At 38.7% G+C, this 20,577-nt stretch overlaps 1 long non-coding RNA gene across 2 annotated transcripts in view; it reads right to left on the bottom strand.

The window, feature by feature from the left end:
• The window catches only part of LOC138848959 (uncharacterized), a 201,812-nt gene that overhangs the window by 74,266 nt on the left and 106,969 nt on the right, over window positions 1-20,577 (bottom strand). For both annotated transcript variants that reach the window (XR_016232031.1, XR_016232030.1), the window contains one exon: window positions 12,302-12,405. This is a non-coding gene — a long non-coding RNA (uncharacterized LOC138848959). The remainder of the gene's footprint in view (window positions 1-12,301; window positions 12,406-20,577) is intronic.

Below are 20,577 nucleotides of genomic sequence, written 5' to 3'. Positions count from 1 at the left end.
ACAAAAATAATCAAAAATCTATAAATAATGGTATTTCCATTCCAGTTAAAATATAGTCAAAAGAGATTATAACTTTTACCCCAGCAAAAATAAAGAATATCAAGATTTACAAAATGATAAGTTAAAAAAAAATTCATGACAGCCATGAGGGAAGGAGAGAGGGAGGGAGAGAGGGAGGAAGGCAGGGAGGAAGGGGGAGAAAAGAGAGAGAGAGAGAGAGAGAGAGAAAGCAAAATTAAATGGTCGTTGGAAGCATACCACAAGGAGGAACTAATCAATAGTTAATAGGAATAAGGAAGAACTCCTAACATTGTAACACAATTTTAAGAGGCCTGAATTGCGCAGTAAAAGAGTAATTCAACTCACACACCAATAGTTTCCCATATGACTTTCAGTGAGTGCCTCTCAATAGTAAAGCAAAGGCCAGAGCAGGGCAGATTTGAAAAAAATCCTTTTGAAATGCTTGGGCTTGCTTGACCACCAAGTCTGTGGCAATTTCATCCCTTCAAAATGTGAAGGAAAGCCAAAAAAAAAAAAAAAAAAAAAATTCCCCCTGAGGCACATCAAACCTTCACTTACTGCAAGGCAAAAAAAAAAAAAAAAAAACAAAAACAACAAAAAAAAAAAAAACAAAAAACCAAAACAGTGAAGGCTAAATCAGGGGAAGAAAAAGGATAGAGGTTTTCCAAACCACGTAGGAAGTGCAATGGCAGCAGCCCATCAAAGGCTAGAGACAAGGCAAGAGAATTGAAAGAAATTCTGTTGAGGTGTACAAAGCCTTTCCCAAAAGCAAAGCTGTAAAAACCAGAAGGTCAGGGCAGGAGGGTGAGAGGTCAAGATGTGGAAAGTTGGGGGCAGAGCTGGGACACAAAGAAAATTCCTCAATAATCCAGAATGAAAACAGCAGGTCTATAAAGTCCACAGAGGTATCTTACTGTTGAGAAAGCTGAGAGGAAGGATGACCTCCAGAGCCATAGTGAAGGAAGATTCCTACTCCTGCTTTCAAAAGATGTGGAGCCAGTGGTGAAGTTACCAGTGCTAGTTGTAAGAAACTACAGATCCATTACAAATACAGACCCACACGGACTCAGGCCTTTATTGTTACATTTTGAAAGAAGTAGTGTGCCAGTTTCTTAACGAAAACAGCTACTACTTTAATTTCAGCTGTTCTTTGATATGATGTCTGTCATACAATCAAAACTTTTCAGACATACATAAAGCCAGAAAAATGTGACCTGTAATTAAAAGGAAAATAATCATAGATGCCAACCCTCAAAGGACACAGATGTCATAATTAGCAGATGAAGACTCTAAAATAATGTTAAGTTATAACAATATTTAGAGATTATGTAGGAAAGGTAAGCAATTTAAGTGAAAATACAAGTAATTATAATAAAAATGTCAAAAATAAAAAGAACCAAATGGAAATTGTAGAACTGAAATATACGATATTAGATGAATAAATTATTGGTGACCTAACAGCAGATTGGATATGAAAGGAGAAAGGATAAGTGAACTTGAAGAAACAAAATCACCCAAACTAAAGTTAAAAAAAAGAAAAAATATAAAAAAACTCAACCATGTAAACAAGATATATAGGACAATAGTGCATACCAAAAAATATATGTACTTTGGAAATCACAGAAAGAAAGAATACAGAAAATGAGAAAGAGTATTTAAAGTGATTATGTATGGCTAAGAATTTTCCAAAATATGTGAAAGACATAAATCTATAGATTAAAAAAAAAAAACATCAAACTCAATGCAAAAAGTCTCACAGAAAGTATGGGATTGGGATTAAAGAACAGCAGGTTAAGCCCCGCATGCAATTCTGGCATCCCATATGAGAGATAGTTCCTATCCCAGATGCTCCACTTCCAATACAGCTCCCTGATAATGCACCTGGGAAAGCATCGGAAGGTAGCTTAAGTGCTTGGGCCCCTGCACCCACTTGGGAGATCTGGAAGAAGCTCTTGGCTCCTTGCTTCACCCTGGCCTAGCCCTGGCTATGAGGCCATTTGGGGATGAACCAGTGGATTGAAGGTCTCTCTGTCTCTGTCTCTCTCTCTCTCTGTATCTCTCTCTCTCTCTCTCTCTCTCTCTCCCCCTCTAACTTTGCTTTTCAAATAAATAAAACAAATCTTTAAAATATACACACACACACACACACACACACAGAGAGAGAGAGAGAGAGAGAGAGAGAGAGAGAGAGAAAGTAAACAGAGGGAGTTCTCATAAGGAATTAACCCTGCTAACATGCTATTTTTGGACTTGTAGCTTCCAGAATTGTGAGAATATAAAATTCCATTCAGGGGCACAGTGGGTCAAGCTACCATCTGCAATTCCAACATCCCATATCCAAATCCACTTCCAATCCAGCTCCCTGCTAATACGCCCAAGAAAGCCACAGAAGATGGCCCAAGTGTTTGTGTTCCTGCCAACCACATAGGAGACTTGGATAGAGTTCTAGGCTCCTGGCTTCAGCCTGGCCCGATATCAACTGTTGCAAGCACTTGGGGATTGAACCAGTAGATGAGAGAGATCTCTTTCTCTCTCCCTCCCTCCCTCCCTCCCTCTCTCTTTCTGTAACTCTGCCTTTTAAATAGATAAATGTCTTCCTTAAAAATTCCATTAAGCAATAGAAACTGTGCTTCTTTGTTATAGAAGTCCTAGAAACCAACATACTATGCCTCTGAAAAATAAATGGAATTTGTAACAAAATGAAAAATCTTCCTTCTCATGCACAAATGCTCTACACTGTTAGTTCACTGGAGAATTCTATCAAATGTTCAAGGAAAAAATAATACCAATCTTATAATCTTGGGAAAAGAGAGGATAAAACACCTCTGAATTGATTAAACCAACATGTCCCTGACAGCAAATCTACCAAATAAAGTCACTACAAGAAAATTTTTTAAAAGATGGCTCTCATGAGCATGGCACTAAAAAGCACAAGATACAAAACAGGAAATTTTAAACATAATTTATAATGAAAAAATGTGCTTATCCAAGGAATATAAAAAGTGTACCATTTAAAAATGAATCAGTGTAATTCAACAGAAAAATTAATATATAATAGCTTCAGTTGATTACCCAAAAGAAACACACTTAACAATATTCAAAATCCAGTCATGATTTTAAATTCTCAGCAAATTTACATACGTAGAAATACCTCAACTGCAAAAGACACTTATGAAATAAATAATACCCTATATCACATTAAAATGTTGAAACCTGTCACCTTAAAATTGAGAACAAGTATATTAGAAATGAAGCCCTAGCCAATAACAAAAAATCAAGAAAAAGAAACATAGTCAAAATATTGGAAAGAAAGTAAAATCAACATTATTTGTAGAGAACATATGGTATTTGAAGGAAACGCTAAAGAATCTAAAAAATCTGCCAAAAATAATAGAACTACCAGGATCCCAGACTCTAAGATCAACATGCAAAAAACTATATTTAAATAATTAGAAACTGTGACTAAGACACGATACCATTTTTTTTTTTTTTTGACACGCAGAGTGGACAATGAGAGAGAGAGAGAGAAAGGTCTTCCTTTACCGTTGGTTTACCCTCCAATGGCCGCTGCGGCCCGCGCGCTGCAGCCAGCACACCACGCTGATGCGAAGCCAGAAGCCAGGTGCTTCTCCTGGTCTCCCATGTGGGTGCAGGGCCCAAGCACTTGGGCCATCCTCCACTGCCTTTTCTGGCCACAGCAGAGAGGCAGACTGGAAGAGGAGCAACCGGGACACAATCCGGCGCCCCAACCGGGACTAGAACCCAGGATGCCGGCTCTACAGGCAGAGGATTAACCTATTGAGCCACAACGCCGGCCAACAAGATACCATTAATGATAATGTTTTAAAAAATTATGTATGTTAAGCCTAAACCTAACAAAAGAAGTATAAGCTCTTTAATAAAAAATAAAAATTATTACATGAAATAATTAAATAAATCCTAAATACAGTCAGCCCTTTCTTAGGTTCTACGTAAGTAGATAAGACCAGCTATAGATTGAAAATATTCATAAAAAATATTATATAAAACACATGCATTTTGCTTCTTATCATTATTCCCTAAACAATATAACAATTATTTATACTGCATTTACATTATATTAGGTATTATAAGTAACATTGCTATGAGTTAAAGTCTATGGGAGAATGTGTATACTATATATGCAAACACTCTGCCAGTTTATATAAATGAATTAAGCATCTATGGGTTTTGTTATCTGCAGGGGGTCCTGAAACCAGTCCCCCACAGATAAAAAGGGATGACTGAGTGTAATATAAATGTGTTCTAAAATTAGAAGACATGCTCAAGCTGACTTACCTCAAATGGTAGAGTTAGAAACATAACAGGGGATTCCAATTCAATCTCATCAAGGTGGCATGTACCAATGCCATCTCACTAGTCCCAGTGATCAATTTCTGTTCACAATTGATCATAATGATAGGACTAAGAACCAAAGGGATCACATAAACAAGAATAGTGTCTGCAAATACTAGCTGATAGAATCAAAAAGGGAGAGAATGATCCAACATGGGAAGTGAGATACACAGCAGACCCATAGAATGGCAGATGTCCTAAATAGCACTCTGGCCTCAGAATCAGCCCTTAAGGCATGCGGATCCGGCTGAAAAGCCCATGAGAGTATTTCAGGCATGGAAAGCCAAGACACTCTGGGGAAAAAAAAAAAAAAAAAAAAAAAAAAAGCTAAATGAAAGATCTCCATGAGTGAGATCCCAGTAGAAAGAACGGGTCATCAAAGAAGGAGGTACCTTTCTATGAAGGGAGGAGAGAACTTCCACTTTGACCATGGTCTTGTCTAAATATGATCAGAGTCGGTGAACTCAAAAGGCTTCCATAGCCTTGGCAGCTCATGACAAGAGCCTAGGGTGATTACTGATGCCATAAACAAGAGTGTCAAATTGTTAAGTCAACAACAGGAGTCACTGTGCACTTATTCCTCATGTAGGATCTCTGTCCTTAGTGTGCTGTACATTGAGATTTAATGCTATAACTAGTACTCCAACAGTATTTTTCACTTTATGTTTCTGTGTGGGAGCAAACTGTTGAAAACTTTACTTAATGTATGCTAAACTGATCTTCTGTATATAAAGAGAATCGAAATGAATCTTGATGTGAATGGAAGGGGAGAGGGAGAGGGAAAGGGGAGGGTTGCGGGTGGGAGGGAAGTTATGGGGGGGGAAGCCATTGTAATCCATATTCTGTACTTTGGAAATTTATATTCATTAAATAAAAGTTAAAAAAATAAAAAATAAATAAAATTAGAAGACTCAAGTTTGTAAGATTTCCTTTATCCCCAAGTTGACAGAAAGATTTTGTGCCTCCAATTAAATATTACAAGGTATTTCTGAGGAAAACACAAGCAGTTTGGAAAATTTATATGGGACAGCCAGCATTGTGGTATCACAGGCTAAGCCATTCCAAATCAAAGTGCCAGCTGGAGTCCCAGGTACTCTGCTTTCAATCCAGCTTCCTGCTAATGTAGCTGAAGAGGCAATGGATTATGGTCTGAGAACCTGGGACCCTGTCACCCATGTGAGAAAACTGGATGGAGTTCCTGGCTTGTGGTTTTAGTCTGACCAGTCCTGGCTGTGGCAGCCATTTGGGAAGTGAATCAGCGAATGGGAAAACTCTCTTTCTCTTTCCTTCTCTCCCTGATGCTTTGCCTTTCAAATAAATAAACCTTTAAACTTTATATGGAAAGGCAAATGACCTAGAAAAGTCAGAGCAGTGTTAAAAAAAGAATAAGCTTGAGAATCTGAACTACCTGACTTTAAGGTTTATGACAAAGCTACAACTATCATAAGATGTTGACAAATACTTCCATATTTCCATAAACATTATAAAGCCCTCTTATATCATCATTTGGCTTTTGAAAAAGGTTTCAACGTGGTCCAGCACAGTGGTATGGAAGGTTAAGCCTCCAAATGCAGTGCCAACATCCCATACAGCCACTGCTTCGAATCTCGGCTGCTTCACTTCCAATCCAGCTCCCTGTTAACGTTCCTGGGAAAGCAGTGGAAAGATAACCCAACTACTTGAGTCCCTGCACCCACCTGGGAGACCTGGAAGAAGCCCCTGGCTCCTGGCTTTGACTCAGCCAGGCCTCAGCCATTTTGGCCATTTGGGGAATGAACCACAAGATGGAAGATTCTACTTCTCTTGCTCTTTCTCTTTCCTTCTCTTTTGTATTTCTGCCTTTTAAATAAATAAAGGTGTCAAGAAAATTTAATGAGTGACATTATAATTTATTCAAAAACATACAGCAACAATGGTATATCCATATTTTACAAAGAAAAAGAAAAATCTCATATTTATTTCACATTATATTTAAATAAGCCGGACTAGATCTTCTTAAAGAGAAATGAGAGGAGATTGCAGCAGCCCATTGATATTGCCAGAGAGATCACAAAGACGTTGAGCCCAGTCTGGATTGCTAACGCGGGGAGGCGGGGATGCCCACGTAAATCTGTAAAGTGAGAGCACATTGCCTGCTTTCCATTCCCCCAACCAGGGCTCCCAGCCAATAGCAGACAGGAAGTGCATTTTAAAAGGCAAGTACAGGATGAAGTGGCTCACACACTTGTGACTAGAGAATTTTACCTGAGGGAAAAATCCCATTGACTTTAAGTCTGGCCTGGAGGGTAGGCAAGGGGCGGAGCACTGATTTAAGCCTGTGAGGCATTTCTCTACTCTCTGAATCACTGGTGCCTATACTCAAACTTCCAAGACCTTATACCAACTGGCAGCTGACTCTGGGATTGTCTCAGCTCTCTCTGTAGACAGAGCAGACTCATGGGGCTGAGAGTGGACCCCCTGCTCCCTGTGAATGTGGGAGCCCTGTGCGCTATGACTGTGGGAATTCTGTCTCTGGGCAATCATTGTGTCTGACCTCAGAGGCTCAAAATTCCCTGAGCACCTAGGGTGGCTCACTGCATAGCATTCCATGCTTACTCTGAGGGTCCTTCAGTGGTTCTCTGTGAATGCATGGGTTGGATATGTAGGCACTGCAGGCTAGCCTTAGGCATTGATCACCTTGGCAGAGAGGAGGTGGGGCAGTGGTGATACCAGCAGATGTGATCATACCCTGTCCCTGCTGATAATAGAAAAGATCTATCATGCCCACCCTGGACTCTTGAACCATACCAAAGCACCGACTGGGGCTCTCTGGTCCCACCCAGCACATGCCTCTGACTGTCTACTGTAGGAGCAGGCACTCCACTAAGCCACAGAGGCATATTTCAAAGATAAAAGTGATTGGAGGAGAAAACCAACAAGTGGTTCTACAAATGCCTAAACATTATTGTGGAAATATGAAACATGAACAAGGAAGGCACAATATGACTCCACCAAAAGAACAACACAACACTTCAATATTAGAATGTGAAGACAAAGAAACTGATGAAATTTCTGAAAAGAAACTCAAAAGAATGATCATAAGATTGCTCAAAAGCAAGGAGAAGCAAATTCATGAGTTAAAGAAGTCCATATATGACATGAATAAAATTTTTTTCAGTGAGAGATACTTAAGATAAATTAAACTGAAATATCAGAAATGAGGAATTAAATATGCCAAACAGAAAATACAGTGGAAAGCTACACAATTGTAAACAACAAAAAACAAAGCTTTAAGGCATCACTATACTAGATTTCAAGACATAATACAGGACAGTTTTAATCAAAAGAGCCTGGTACTGGCACAAAAATGGGCATGTATACTGATGGAACAGAATAGAAACTCCAGGGGTGTGCGCCGTGGCTCACATGGTTAATCCTCAGCCTGCGGCACTGGCATCCCATATGGGTGCTGGGTTCTAGTCTCGGTTGCTCCTCTTCCAGTCCAACTCTCTGCTGTGGCCCGGGAAGGCCAGTGGAGGATGGCCCAAGTGCTTGGGCACCTGTACCCACGTGGGAGACCAGGAAGAAGCACCTGGCTCCTGGCTTTGGATCGGGGTAGCTCTGGCCGTAGTGGCCATTTGGGGAGTGAACCAACGGAAGGAAGACCATTCTCTGTGTCTGTCTCTCTCACTGTCTAACTCTATCTTTCAAATAAAGAGAGAGAGAGAGAGAGAGAGAGAGAGAGAGAGAGAAAGTTTCAAAAAAAGAATAGAAACTCCAGAAATCAATCCACAAATCTAAAACCAACTGAAGTTTGACAAAGTAGTTAAAATCAATCCCTGGTGAAAGGGAATCTCTTCAACAAATAGCACTGAGGAAATTAGATGGTGGCATGCAGTAGTATGAAACAAGACCACTACTTTATTCCTTATAAAAAAATCAACTCAAAATGGATCTAGGATCTAAATATATTACCTGATGCCTTTGAATTACTAGAGGAAAACATCAGGGAAACTCTGCAAGACATTGGCCTAGGCAAAGATTTCTTGGAAAAGATTCCAGAAAAATAGGGAAATGGGATTATTTCAATCTAAGAATCTTCTCCACTGCAAAGAAACACTCAATAAAAAGGCAACCAATAGAATGGAAGAAAATATTTGCAAACTATGCACCTGATAAAATATTGATATCCAGGATGTATAAAGAGCTCAAGAAACTCAAAAACAACAAAACAAACAATCCAGTTCAAAAACAGGCAAAGAACTTGACAGGTATTTGTCAAAGGATGAAATACAAATGGCCAACAGACACATGAAAAAATGCTCAAGATCACTAGCCATCAGAGAAATACAAATAAAAAAAACACAATGAATTTTCAACTTGTCCCAGTTAGAATGAAAATCATACAGAAATCAAAAACCAATAAATGTTGGTGAGGATGTGGGGAAATATACACTCTAAGCCACTGTTGGTGCAAAATGTAAACTAGTTCAATTTCTGTGAAAGACAGTATGAAGATTCCTCAGAAATCTGAAAATAGATCCATCATATGACCCAACAATCCCACTCCTGGGAATTTAATCAAACAAAATGAAATTGGCATATGAAAGTTATTTGTACCCCCATATTTACCACTCCTCAATTCACAATAGCTAAGATATGGAATCAACCCATATGCCTATCAACCAATGACTGGATAAAGAAAATGTGGTACACTGTTGAGTACTATTCAGCCATAAAAAGAATGAAATCCTGTCTTTTGCAATAAAATAGATGCAACTGGAAACCACTATGCTTATTGAAATAAGCTGGCCCTGAACAGACAAATACCATGTTTTCCCTGATCTGTGGTAACGAATAGAGTACAAAAAATGTATACGAAGACAAGCACCGCGGCTCACTAGGCTAATCCTCTGCCTGTGGCCCCGGCACCCCGGGGTTCTAGTCCTGGCTGGGAAACGGGATTCTGTCCCGGTTGCTCCTCTTCCAGTCCAGCTCTCTGCTGTGGCCAGAAAAGGCAGTGGAGGATGGCCCAAGTGCTTGGGCTCTGCACTCGCATGGGAGAACTGGAGGAAGTACCTGGCTCCTGGCTTTGGATCGGTGCAGCGCGCCGGTCATAGTGGCCATTTGGGGGGTGAACCAACGGAAGGAAGATCTTTTTCTCTGTCTCTCTCTCTCACTGTCTAACTCTGCCTGTCAAAAAATAAATAAATAAAAATTTAAAAAATTTAAAAAAGAAAAAATATGTGAATGAAATGATATGTTAAGGTTTGATTATTTATTACAGCATTGTATCTTCTGTTGATGAACAGTGTTGTTTTTTCTATTTATTGAACTGTTTGTTAATGGAGGGTTCAACTTATGTTTATAAAGTAAACTGAGAACATGTCATTGTAAAAATTAAAAAAAAAATTAATGAAAGGAAGGCAAAGGGAGGGTGGGAACATGAGCAGAGTAAGGGGAAGGTACAAAGTATCACTATGCTCCTAAATCTGTATATATGAAATATATGAAATTTGTTCACCTTATAGAAATAAAAGAATTAAAAAGCTAGAATATTATTTTTCTATAACAAAAAGTGAAAAATCTTCCTGATCTTGGGATAGGGAAATATTTCTTGGACTAAACATACAAAACACTAGCCATAAAAGAACAAAATAACATTTTATCCTAGTTTCATCACAATCATCAAAAGGTATCATAAGTCATTAGGGAAATACAAATCAAAACCACAATGGATAGCAAATTATTTTTCTTAAAAAGAAAGTAACATGTGTCAGCCAGAAATTTGAGAAATTAGAAATCTCATATATTGCTAGTAAGAGTATAAAACGGTTCAGTTCTAACACAGTATGCCAATTACTCATAAAGTCAAGCAAGGGTTATTATGTAATTGGAAATTTCATTCATAAAAATATACTCAAGAGAATTGGAGAACAACACTACATAAAAACTTATACATTAATGTTCTCAAAATTGTTCTTAGTAGCTAAAAAGTAGACACATTCCAAATGTCTATCAACTGATAAGTGAATTTTTAAGATGTAGTATATCCACACAGTAAAATATTATTCAACCATAAGTCACGCTAAATGAAAGAGGTCTCCTAGAAAAGGACAAAGATTTTATTACTCCATTTACACAAGCTGTCCAGAATAGGCATTTCCATATGACAAAAATTAAATCAAGACTTTCAGAGTTTGGGAGTAGGAAGAAGTGGGGATGGTTTATTGATGGTTTATTTTGGGTGTGGTGAAATGTTTATAATTACATAGTAGCAATGGTTGCAAGCCTAGTCAACAGGCCCAATACCACTGAATTGTTTAACATAAAAGGGTACTACAAATACTCTGAAAAACTAGCCATTTCTTCAAAAATACTATGATGCAATAATTCACTCCTATTTACTCAGTGATGTAAAAACACTACAAGGATATTCTAGCACCTTTAATTATAATAGCCAAAGCTGGAAACAACACTAATATTCATCAAAAGAACATAATGTGGTATATATATATATATATATATATATACATACACACACACACTAAGGAATACTACTAAATTATAAGTAAAAGGAATGAACAACTAACACACTTAACAATATGACTGAAACTTGAAAATATATTGGCTCAAAGAACCCAAACCCAAAAGAGTATATACTGTATGATTCCATTTATATGAAGGCCAAAACCATGCTAAACTAACCTATGTTGTATCTGGTATTTAGAGAAAAGTGATGATAGAATAACTAGGAAGGGGAGTGAGGGAAACATCTTAAGATGAAATTGTTGCCGGCACCGCGGCTCACTAGGCTAATCTTCCACCTTGCGGCGCCAGCACACCGGGTTCTAGTCCTGGTCAGGGCACCGGATTCTGTCCCGGTTGCCCCTCTTCCAGGCCAGCTCTCTGCTGTGGCCAGGGAGTGCAGTGGAGGATGGCCCAAGTCCTTGGGCCCTGCACCCCATGGGAGACCAGGATAAGTACCTGGCTCCTGCCATTGGATCAGCGCGGTGCGCCGGCCACAGCCCGCCGGCCGTGGCAGCCATTGGAGGGTGAACCAACGGCAAAGGAAGACCTTTCTCTCTGTCTCTCTCTCTCACTGTCCACTCTGCCTGTCAAAAAAAAAAAAAAGATGAAATTGTTCTATATATTGATTTGAGTGGTTATTACACAACAGTGATGATTGCACAATAGTCAGTTTGGAATGTAATGAAGACTTTCATATTTTAAGCAAAGTATACCTTCATTTTAAAAATTAAATTCAGAAAAATCTGTAAATAATAAATTGTTTTGGAAATTATCCACACTCCATTAAACATCAAAGAGTTTAGATTTAGACTGAATTTGTGGACAAAGGACTCGGTATCATTTTTTTCTGGCTTACTTTTTGATCCATTCTTAACATTAAACGTGTTTGTGAGATCTGCCATTATGTATATATTTTACCAATTCAGATATTATTTAAAATAGTTTAAATAACCCTCCCAATATATACTCAGAAATTCCCCTGTCAGCATTAGGAAGTGATTTTTTACTTCTTTGTTTAATTGAGTGAAACATGTCTTCAATTACCCATTCTATAAGCTTTCAAAAGTGTGGGAGTAAACCAAGCGACTTCCTTCAAAGACAACTGGATTACAATTACTGAAATACAAGTACTGATGAAGGAAGCAAAGATTACAATCATGATTTTTATCATTGTTAACAGAAGAGCAGAAAGGGTTACAATCTTCTTGTATTATGCAATTTTTCTGCTCTAATATATCAAAAACTTGATGATCCAAGATCATGCAGAAGAGTTTAGAAGGAATCAAAGTAAACAATGTACCTTGTAGCCAACAGTGCCTGCCAATATGAGATTAGAACTCTCTATCCTAGCAAGAAAATGGCTTTGGAAAGTTCCCTACAACGTTTTATGACTCACAAATACTCCCAGAGGTTCCTGTTTCCATTCTGCAGTAGACAGTGTTTGAAAGAAGACGTGCAGTTCTAGTCAACTGTTGTTCTTAGGCAACTTGGCTGGAAGACCTGTTTAAAAAACATTTGTTGGAAAGATAATATGTTTGGGTGTTTCAATTTTTTAAACAAAATTCCAGATTTTAAATTTGTTTAACTGTTAATTCAACATTGACTAAAAAGAATGGCCTAAGAAATACTATGTTACATAATATGAACTACAAACTTAGTGATTTTCCCACTTGAAAACTCCCAAACCAGGGGGTACATATTCTTGGCATAGCCCCCTCTGCACATCATTCCAAACTGCCTTCAGGTCTCTGGCTCTGAATTCAATCGTTGTGCGTTCTGGCTCTGATCTTGGCCACCCAGTTCAGATCTCACCTTGGCTTCTGCTTTGACCAAAACTGCCAAATCACCTCCCTTTCCACCAGGACTTGATTCTTGGCTTATCTCCACTTTCAACTAACCTCAGCTTCTCTTTCTCTTCTAAGTATTGAATATCACTCCTGAGCTTCATTTCCTCCCCATTCTCATCTAGCTCTATTCCATTGTACTTGCAGGCTAGTAGTCCTCACACCTCAAGGTCTCTTCTCCATTCTAGCCACCTACCCCATTCTTTCCTTTAATTTTTCTCCATGAAGCCCTGAGCAACAAACCACCCAGCTCTTTATAGTTGCTATCATCTATATATGCCCATGTTTTCTTTGTTTTACCAATAATCACTATAAAGACGTAGACCTGAGAAGAGATATAATATGAAATACATTGACATCCCACTAAGAGTCATTCCTGTATTTAACAAGTACATATATGGAAGGAAATCAAATCTCTCCTGACACTTGAAGTGACTCATTGTTTCTCTACTCCCTGTCCTAATACTCCATCTCTTTTTGACTCTTGGTAATTCCCTTGAACATGCTTTCTTTGAAAAGACAGTTCCTCTCCCAGGTTCTACACCCATCTCTCCCTTGATTCTGTTGTGGATTATTTTGCGCAGATGTGGCAAACTGGGTCCAGCTCAGAAACATGTTTAGTTAGACTTACACAGCATTTGAGACTTTTTTTTTTCAAATAGTTGCCAATGTTTCAACATTAGAAGAGTGAGCCTAAAAGTAGAAATGTCCAGCTTCATTTAATGATGCAGTTATGCAACAACGGGTCCACATTTGTGCAAGACAACATCCAAAGCTGAGAAATGGCTCCCATGAAAAGGGCAGGTGCTTTGACATGGTGTTCAGTTTGAGCTCTCTAATCTGACCAACTTCCCTGGCTCATTTCAGAATTTGGAGTTTGTAGCTTTTGATATAGAGAAAAGAACTGCTAACAATGGATTCAGATGCACATAAACATACCAGAGAGTTTTACTTATAACTTAAAGGAAATTAAGTCTACTAATCTCTACTTCAATATCTTCCTATTCCACATTGAAGTAGAAACTCAATGATTCTATAAAAATAGAATCTTCATCCCAATCCTGCAACTCTGCCTCCTCCTTCTTTCAGTCAATGAGACATCAACTACACCCTCCCAATTAGTCCTCTTCCTTGTTCTCCCATTTTCTTAGTTATCGTGTTATCCTGAAATTTAGGATGGTAATTGCAAAAATGGGACAGATACTGGCCAGGAAAAACCAGTATTTACTTTAAAAATTCAATGTAAATGTGTTTTGGGGGTATCTTTCACAGAACAATTTTTTTAATTGAGAAAGAAGTAGTAATAGATACTCTTAATGTTCTGCTTTCAAGAACAAAATTATTTTTGTAAGATCCAGTATCAGATAATGATGCTATGATCATCTATAGATACATGAAATTTAGGAAATAGCTTTATTTTAAAAATAGAATTTGAAAAATTCTCAGCAGTAATCAGATGTGATAATCAAACACAATTCAGACATAAACAGAAATTAATAGGAGTACTGGGCATCTAGGTGTACTGCTGGCTCTGCCACTGAGCTGTGTGGTCTCATGTAGATCACAAAACCTTTGCAGATCTGAGTTTCCTCACCTATACAATGAAGATTTGTTTGTTCTAGACCAGGGATCAGCAAACTAGTTTCAAACTTCAGTGCTTTTAAATGAAATTATACTGGAATTAATTTACACTCATTTGTATCTTATCTATGGCTGCTTTTGTACTACAATGACAGAATTGAGTACCTGTGACAGAAACCAGATGGCCCACAAAGCCAAAATTGTGTACAATCTGAAAGTTTGCCAATCTTTGTTAAAAATTTTTCTCAACACGAGATACCAAATCCCTAGAGATTCCAATTTGGTTAATTTCTAGTGGGTGCTGTTCCCTAGACCCAGAGATTCTGTTATGACTTGTCATCAGTGAGTGCTGACATTGGCGTTTCCAGGCTCTTAGATAATTCCAATATGTATTGGAATTAGGAAATCTCAGGCAACTTGAATGTCTTTAACAGCCTCTCTTTTTGGGGGAATAAATATTTTTCCTATTTATATAGGAAAACCCCATCCTGTATTCACTTTCCTAAGTGTCCTCAGCAATGCAGAGTAACCCTTTGCATTAATGCTTGATAAAGGGAGATGGAGTGAGGCTCGAACACAAACTTATCAAATCAAACTTTCCAGGATCCAACAATTTTGAAACTTCTCCAGATTATTCTGCTCAGTGGCTAGAGTTAAGAACTACTGGAACCAACCTAAATGCCCATAAACGGTAGATTGGATAAAGAAATTATGGGATATGTACTCTTTAGAATACTATACCGCAGTAAGAAACAACGAAATCCAGTCATTTGCAACAAAATGGAGGAATCTGGAACACATCATGCTGAGTGAAATAAGCCAGTCCCAAAGGGACAAATACCATATGTTCTCCCTGATCGGTGACAACTGACTGAACACCAAAAAGGAAACCTGTTGAAGTGAAATGGACACTATGGGAAACGGTGACTTGATCAGCATAGCCCTGACTGTTAATGAACAACTTAATACATTATCCCTCTTAGTATTTTTTTTTGTCTGTTCTACTTAATATGACTGGTTTAATTCTGTAATTAATACACAGTTATTCTTAAGTGTTGAAAATTAAATGAAATGTGATCCCTGTTAAACATAAGAGTGGGAATAAGAGAGGGAAGAGATGTATAATTTGGGACATGCTCAAGCTGACTTGCCCCAATTGGTAGAGTTGGAAACATACCAGGGGATTCCAATTCAATCCCATCGAGGTGGCATGTACCAATGCCATCTCACTATTCCAAGTGATCAATTTCAGTTCACAATTGATCATAATGAAAGGACTAAGAGTCAAAGGGAGCACATAAACAAGTCTAGTACCTGCTAACACTAACCGATAGAATAAATAAAGGGGAGAGTGATCCAACATGGGAAGTGAGATACTTAGCAGACTCATAGAATGGCAGATGTCCTAAATAGCACTCTGGCCTCAGAATAAGCCCTAAAGGCATTCGGATCTGGCTGAAAAGCCCATGAGAGTATTTCAGGCATGGAAAGCCAAGACACTCTGGCAAAAGATCTCTGTGCGTGAGATCCCAGTGGAAAGAACAGGTCTTCAAAGAAGGAGGTACCTTTCTCTGAAGGGAGGAGAGAACCTCCACTTTGACTATGACCTTGTCTAAACAAGATAAGAATCGGAGAACTCAGAGGGCTTCCATAGCCTTGGAAACTCATGACTGGAGCATAGGGAGATTACTGATGCCATAGACAGGAGTGTCAATTGGTAAAGTCAACAATAGGAGTCACTGAGCACTTACTCCTCATGTAGGATCTCTATCCTTAATGTGCTGTGCATTGAGATTTAATGCTATAACGAGTACTCAAACAATATATTTCACTTTGTGTTTCTATGGGGGTGCAAACTGTTGAAATCTTTACTTAATGCATACTAAACTGGTCCTCTGTAAAAAAAAAAAAAAAGAAAGAAATTATCAACTCCCAACTTGACTCTCACTGGGATTAAACATGACAATAGGTCTGATCTGATTTCATCATCATTTAAAAAAAAAATCGTCTATTATTTTTCACTTTATGTTTCTGTGTGGGAGCAAACTGTTGAAATCTTTACTTAATGTATACTAAGCTGATCTTCTGTATATTAAGATAATCGAAAATGAATCTTGATGTGAATGGAAGGGGAGAGGGAGTGGGAAAGGGGAGGGTTGTGGGTGGGAGGGACGGTATGTGGGGGAAGCCATTGTAATCCATAAATCGTACTTTGGAAATTTATATTCATTAAATAAAAGTTAAAAAAAAAAGAACTACCAATACCACCTGTCCATAAATCAGCCCTTTCACTTTCTATGGCTCCCTTTAGCAAGGAAGCAAGTGGTAATGAGAATTAACTTTATGGCATCAACTAGACTGGATGAAGGAATGTTTAGAAACCTGAGAAAGCAGTATGTTGGGTGTATCTGGGAGGTTATTTCCATATGAGATTAGTATGTGAATCTAGACTGGAGGTCTGAAGACTCTAAATGGAAAGATACAACAGGCTTGACTCCTTTTTCAGACATCAATTGCTGTCTTTTGGACCCCAGGGCTGGACCTGCAGCAACAACTCTACTGGTACTCAGGATTTTCAGCCTTAAAGTGAGATCCACAGGGTTGGCTTCTCAGGTTCTGAGGCCACTGGACTTGGACTGAGCCAAGCCATCAGCATCCCAGGCTCTCCAGCCTGAGATGTCCCATCACGGGACTTAGCTTCCACAATTATGTGAGCAAAACCACATAATAAATTCTCTTTCATATACATATATGTACATCCCATCAATTCTGTATCTTTAGAGAACCCTGCCTAAGTTAGTGGTTATGCTTTGTGACTAAGCTATGATCTTCCCAAAGAGCATGTACTTCTCTTGCACTCTGAACATGGCCACATGGCTTACAATAACAAACTAAATATACTGAGGAATACAAGCGAATCCAGAAACTGCAAGAAAAGAGAAATTATTTAAGCCTACAAAACCATAATCCATATGCTTAAGTTGTTTACTTCAAAATTTGATCTCTTGGTCAGCATCGTGGCTCAATAGGTTACTCCTCCGCCTGCGGTGCCGGCACACCAGGTTCTAGTCCCAGTCGGGGCACCGGATTCTGTCCCGGTTGCCCCTTTTCCAGGCCAGCTCTCTGTTGGGGCCTGGGAATGCAGTGGAGGATGGCCCAGGTGCTTGGGCCCTGCATCCGCATGGAGACCAGGAGGAAGCACCTGACTCCTGGCTTCAGATCAGTGTGGTGCGCTGGCCGCAGCAGCCATTGAGGGGTGAACCAACAGAAAAAAGGAAGGTCTTTCTCTCTCTCTCTCTCTCTCACTGTCCACTCTGCCTGTCAAAAAAAAAAATTGATCTCTTATAACTTGGAGCTGAAGAATTCAACAAATTTAATAAATTATTTTTGTATTTGAAACAAATATATTAAGAAACTATTTTTAAAATTATCAATATTTAAAATATGTAGGATTTTGGAGTTTTGTTGTTTTTTTTTTTTTTTAAGAGAGAGAGCAAGAGAAGGAGAGACAGAGACCGATTTTCTTTCTGTTGGGTCACCCCACAAATAGCCACAATGAACCAGGCTAGGCCGGGTAGAAGCCAGGAGTCAGGAGCTTCCTCCAGATCTCCCATGAGGGTGCAGGGGCCAAATCACTTGTGGGCACAGGTTCCCAAAAACTTGGACTATCCTCCACTGCCTTCCCAGGCACATTTTCAGGGAACTGCATCAGTGGTGGAGCAGCCAGGCAGCCAGGACTCAAATAGGCACTCACATGGGATGCCTATGCTGCAGGCCATGGCTTAACCCACTGTGCTACTACACTGGCCCCAGTTTGTTTGTTTGTTTGCTTGTTTTAAGCTTTGAATTCTGTATCCCTCCTGTGAGGTCATTCAGATTTTGGTTAGACTCTTATCTCTGCCATTTCCTTGATCTATCTAATCCCTAGGATCTTCATTGTATACAATGGTAATGGGAATAATAAATATCTCATGGAATAGTATTGTAGATTAAGAAGGGTAACGTATGTAATCCATGAAGCCCCATGTTTGGAGTTTTACTCTTTCAGTGTTAACGTTGTTTATAAGAAAAGGCAATGGGTTCTCAAACACTGTTTCTTTCAACTGAAATGAAAAGTGAAGTTAGCTCTGTAAAAGAAACTTTTAATAGGCATTTGTAAATGTTTTGAAAAATTTCCCTCTCAGAGAAGTACAAAATAGATACACAAAATTACCCAAAATATAAACATAATTAAAATTAATTAATAATGAGTAATAGTACATCATAAAATCAGTTGGAATAGATTGTTCTAAATATAATTCTCTTCATTTTGTTCACAATATTCCAACAAACTGGAAACTTTGTAATTAAAAATATGTGTATAAAAATATGTGTATTAAATATGTATTAAAATATGTGTATTAAAAATATGTGTATACTCCATCCATGGTCCAAAGGTATTTAACATCAAAAAATTTAGTTGTATTTATTTATTTAAACTATGTTTAAAAGAGATCTTTAGATCTTCATTTATTCTTTCATCCCAACAACAATGTTTGTTTATAGCTATTACATGTAGGTACTGTAGTAAGGGAAAGGATCACAAGGGAAATATTCCCTTCACCATCATATACTCGTCCCCTAGTACAGATATTGAAACATACCAGAAACCCAAATAATATATTTTATAAAAAATTGTCTGGTTACATATTGATGTATAACAATTCACCCCAAAACTTAATTATTTAAAAACTAAAAAAATGTTTCTATCACTAAAGATTTTGTAGGTTCACTGGGCTCACTGGAGCCATTCTTCTCTTCAATGTGGAAAATCAACAAGGTGATTTGGAGCCAGCATTCTGGCGCTATGGGTTAAAGCCCTGGCCTGAGGTGCCAGCATCACAAATGGGCACCAGTTCTAGTCCTGGCTGCTCCTCTTCTTATCCAGCTATCTGCAATGGCCTGGGATAGCACTGGAAGATGGCCCAAGGTCTTGGGCCCCTGCATCCATGTGGGAGACCAGGAAGAATCTCCTGGCTCCTGGCTTCAGATTGGCATAGCTCCAGCCGTTGTGGCCATCTGGGGAGTGAACCAGCAGATGGAAGACCTCGCTCTCTGTCTCCACCTCTCTGTATAATTCTGTTATAGATAACAGATAACTCTGTTATTTATTTTTCAAAGAAATAAAAACAAATCTTTAAAGATAAAAATACATTATCCCTCTTAGTAGTTTTTTTATCTGTTCTACTTAATATGACTGGTTTAGTTCTGTAATTGATGCACAGTTATTCTTAAGTGTTGAAAATTAACTGAAATGTGATCCCTGTTGAACATGGGAGTGGGAATGGGAGAGGGAAGAGATGTATAATTTGGGACATGCTCAGGCTGACTTGCCCCAAGTGGTGGAGTTGGAAGCATACCAGGGGATTCCAATTCAATCCCATCGAGGTGGCATGTACCAATGCCATCTCACTGTTCCAGGTGATCAGTTTCAGTTCACAGTTGGTCATGGTGGAGGGACTGGGAGTCAAAGGGAGCACATAGACAAGTCTAGTACCTGCTAACGCTAACCGATGGAGTAAATAAAGGGGAGAGTGATCCAACATGGGAAGTGAGATACTCAGCAGACTCATAGAATGGCAGATGTCCTAAATAGCACTCTGGCCTCAGAATCAGCCCTAAAGGCATTCGGAGCTGGCTGAAAAGCTCATGAGAGTATTTCAGGCATGGAAAGCCAAGACACTCTGGCAAAAGATCTCTGCGAGTGAGATCCCAGTGGAAAGAACAGATCATCAAAGAAGGAGGTACCTTTCTCTGAAGGGAGGAGAGAACCTCCACTTTGATTATGACCTTGTCTAAACAAGATAAGAGTCGGAGAACGCAAGAGGCTTCCATAGCCTTGGAAACTCATGACTGGAGCATAGGGAGATTACTGATGCCATAGACAGGAGTGTCAATTGGTAAAGTCAACAACAGGAGTCACTGTGCACTTACTCCTCATGTAGGATCTCTATCCTTAATGTGCTGTACATTGAGATTTAATGCTATAACGAGTACTCAAACAATATATTTCACTTTGTGTTTCTATGGGGGTGCAAACTGTTGAAATCCTTACTTAATGCATACTAAACTGGTCCTCTGTAAAAAAAAAAAAAAAAAGAAATTATCAATTCCCAACTTGACTCTCACTGGGATTAAACATGACAATAGGTCTGCTCTGATTTCATCCTCATTTAAAAAAATCATCTATTATTTTTCACTTTATGTT

This window comes from Oryctolagus cuniculus, chromosome 3 (assembly GCF_051225735.1).
Source record: "Oryctolagus cuniculus isolate XC-2025 breed Fujian yellow rabbit chromosome 3, ASM5122573v1, whole genome shotgun sequence".
In the NCBI taxonomy this organism is placed as follows: domain Eukaryota; kingdom Metazoa; phylum Chordata; class Mammalia; order Lagomorpha; family Leporidae; genus Oryctolagus; species Oryctolagus cuniculus.
This window is presented reverse-complemented; position numbering and strand designations above follow the sequence as displayed.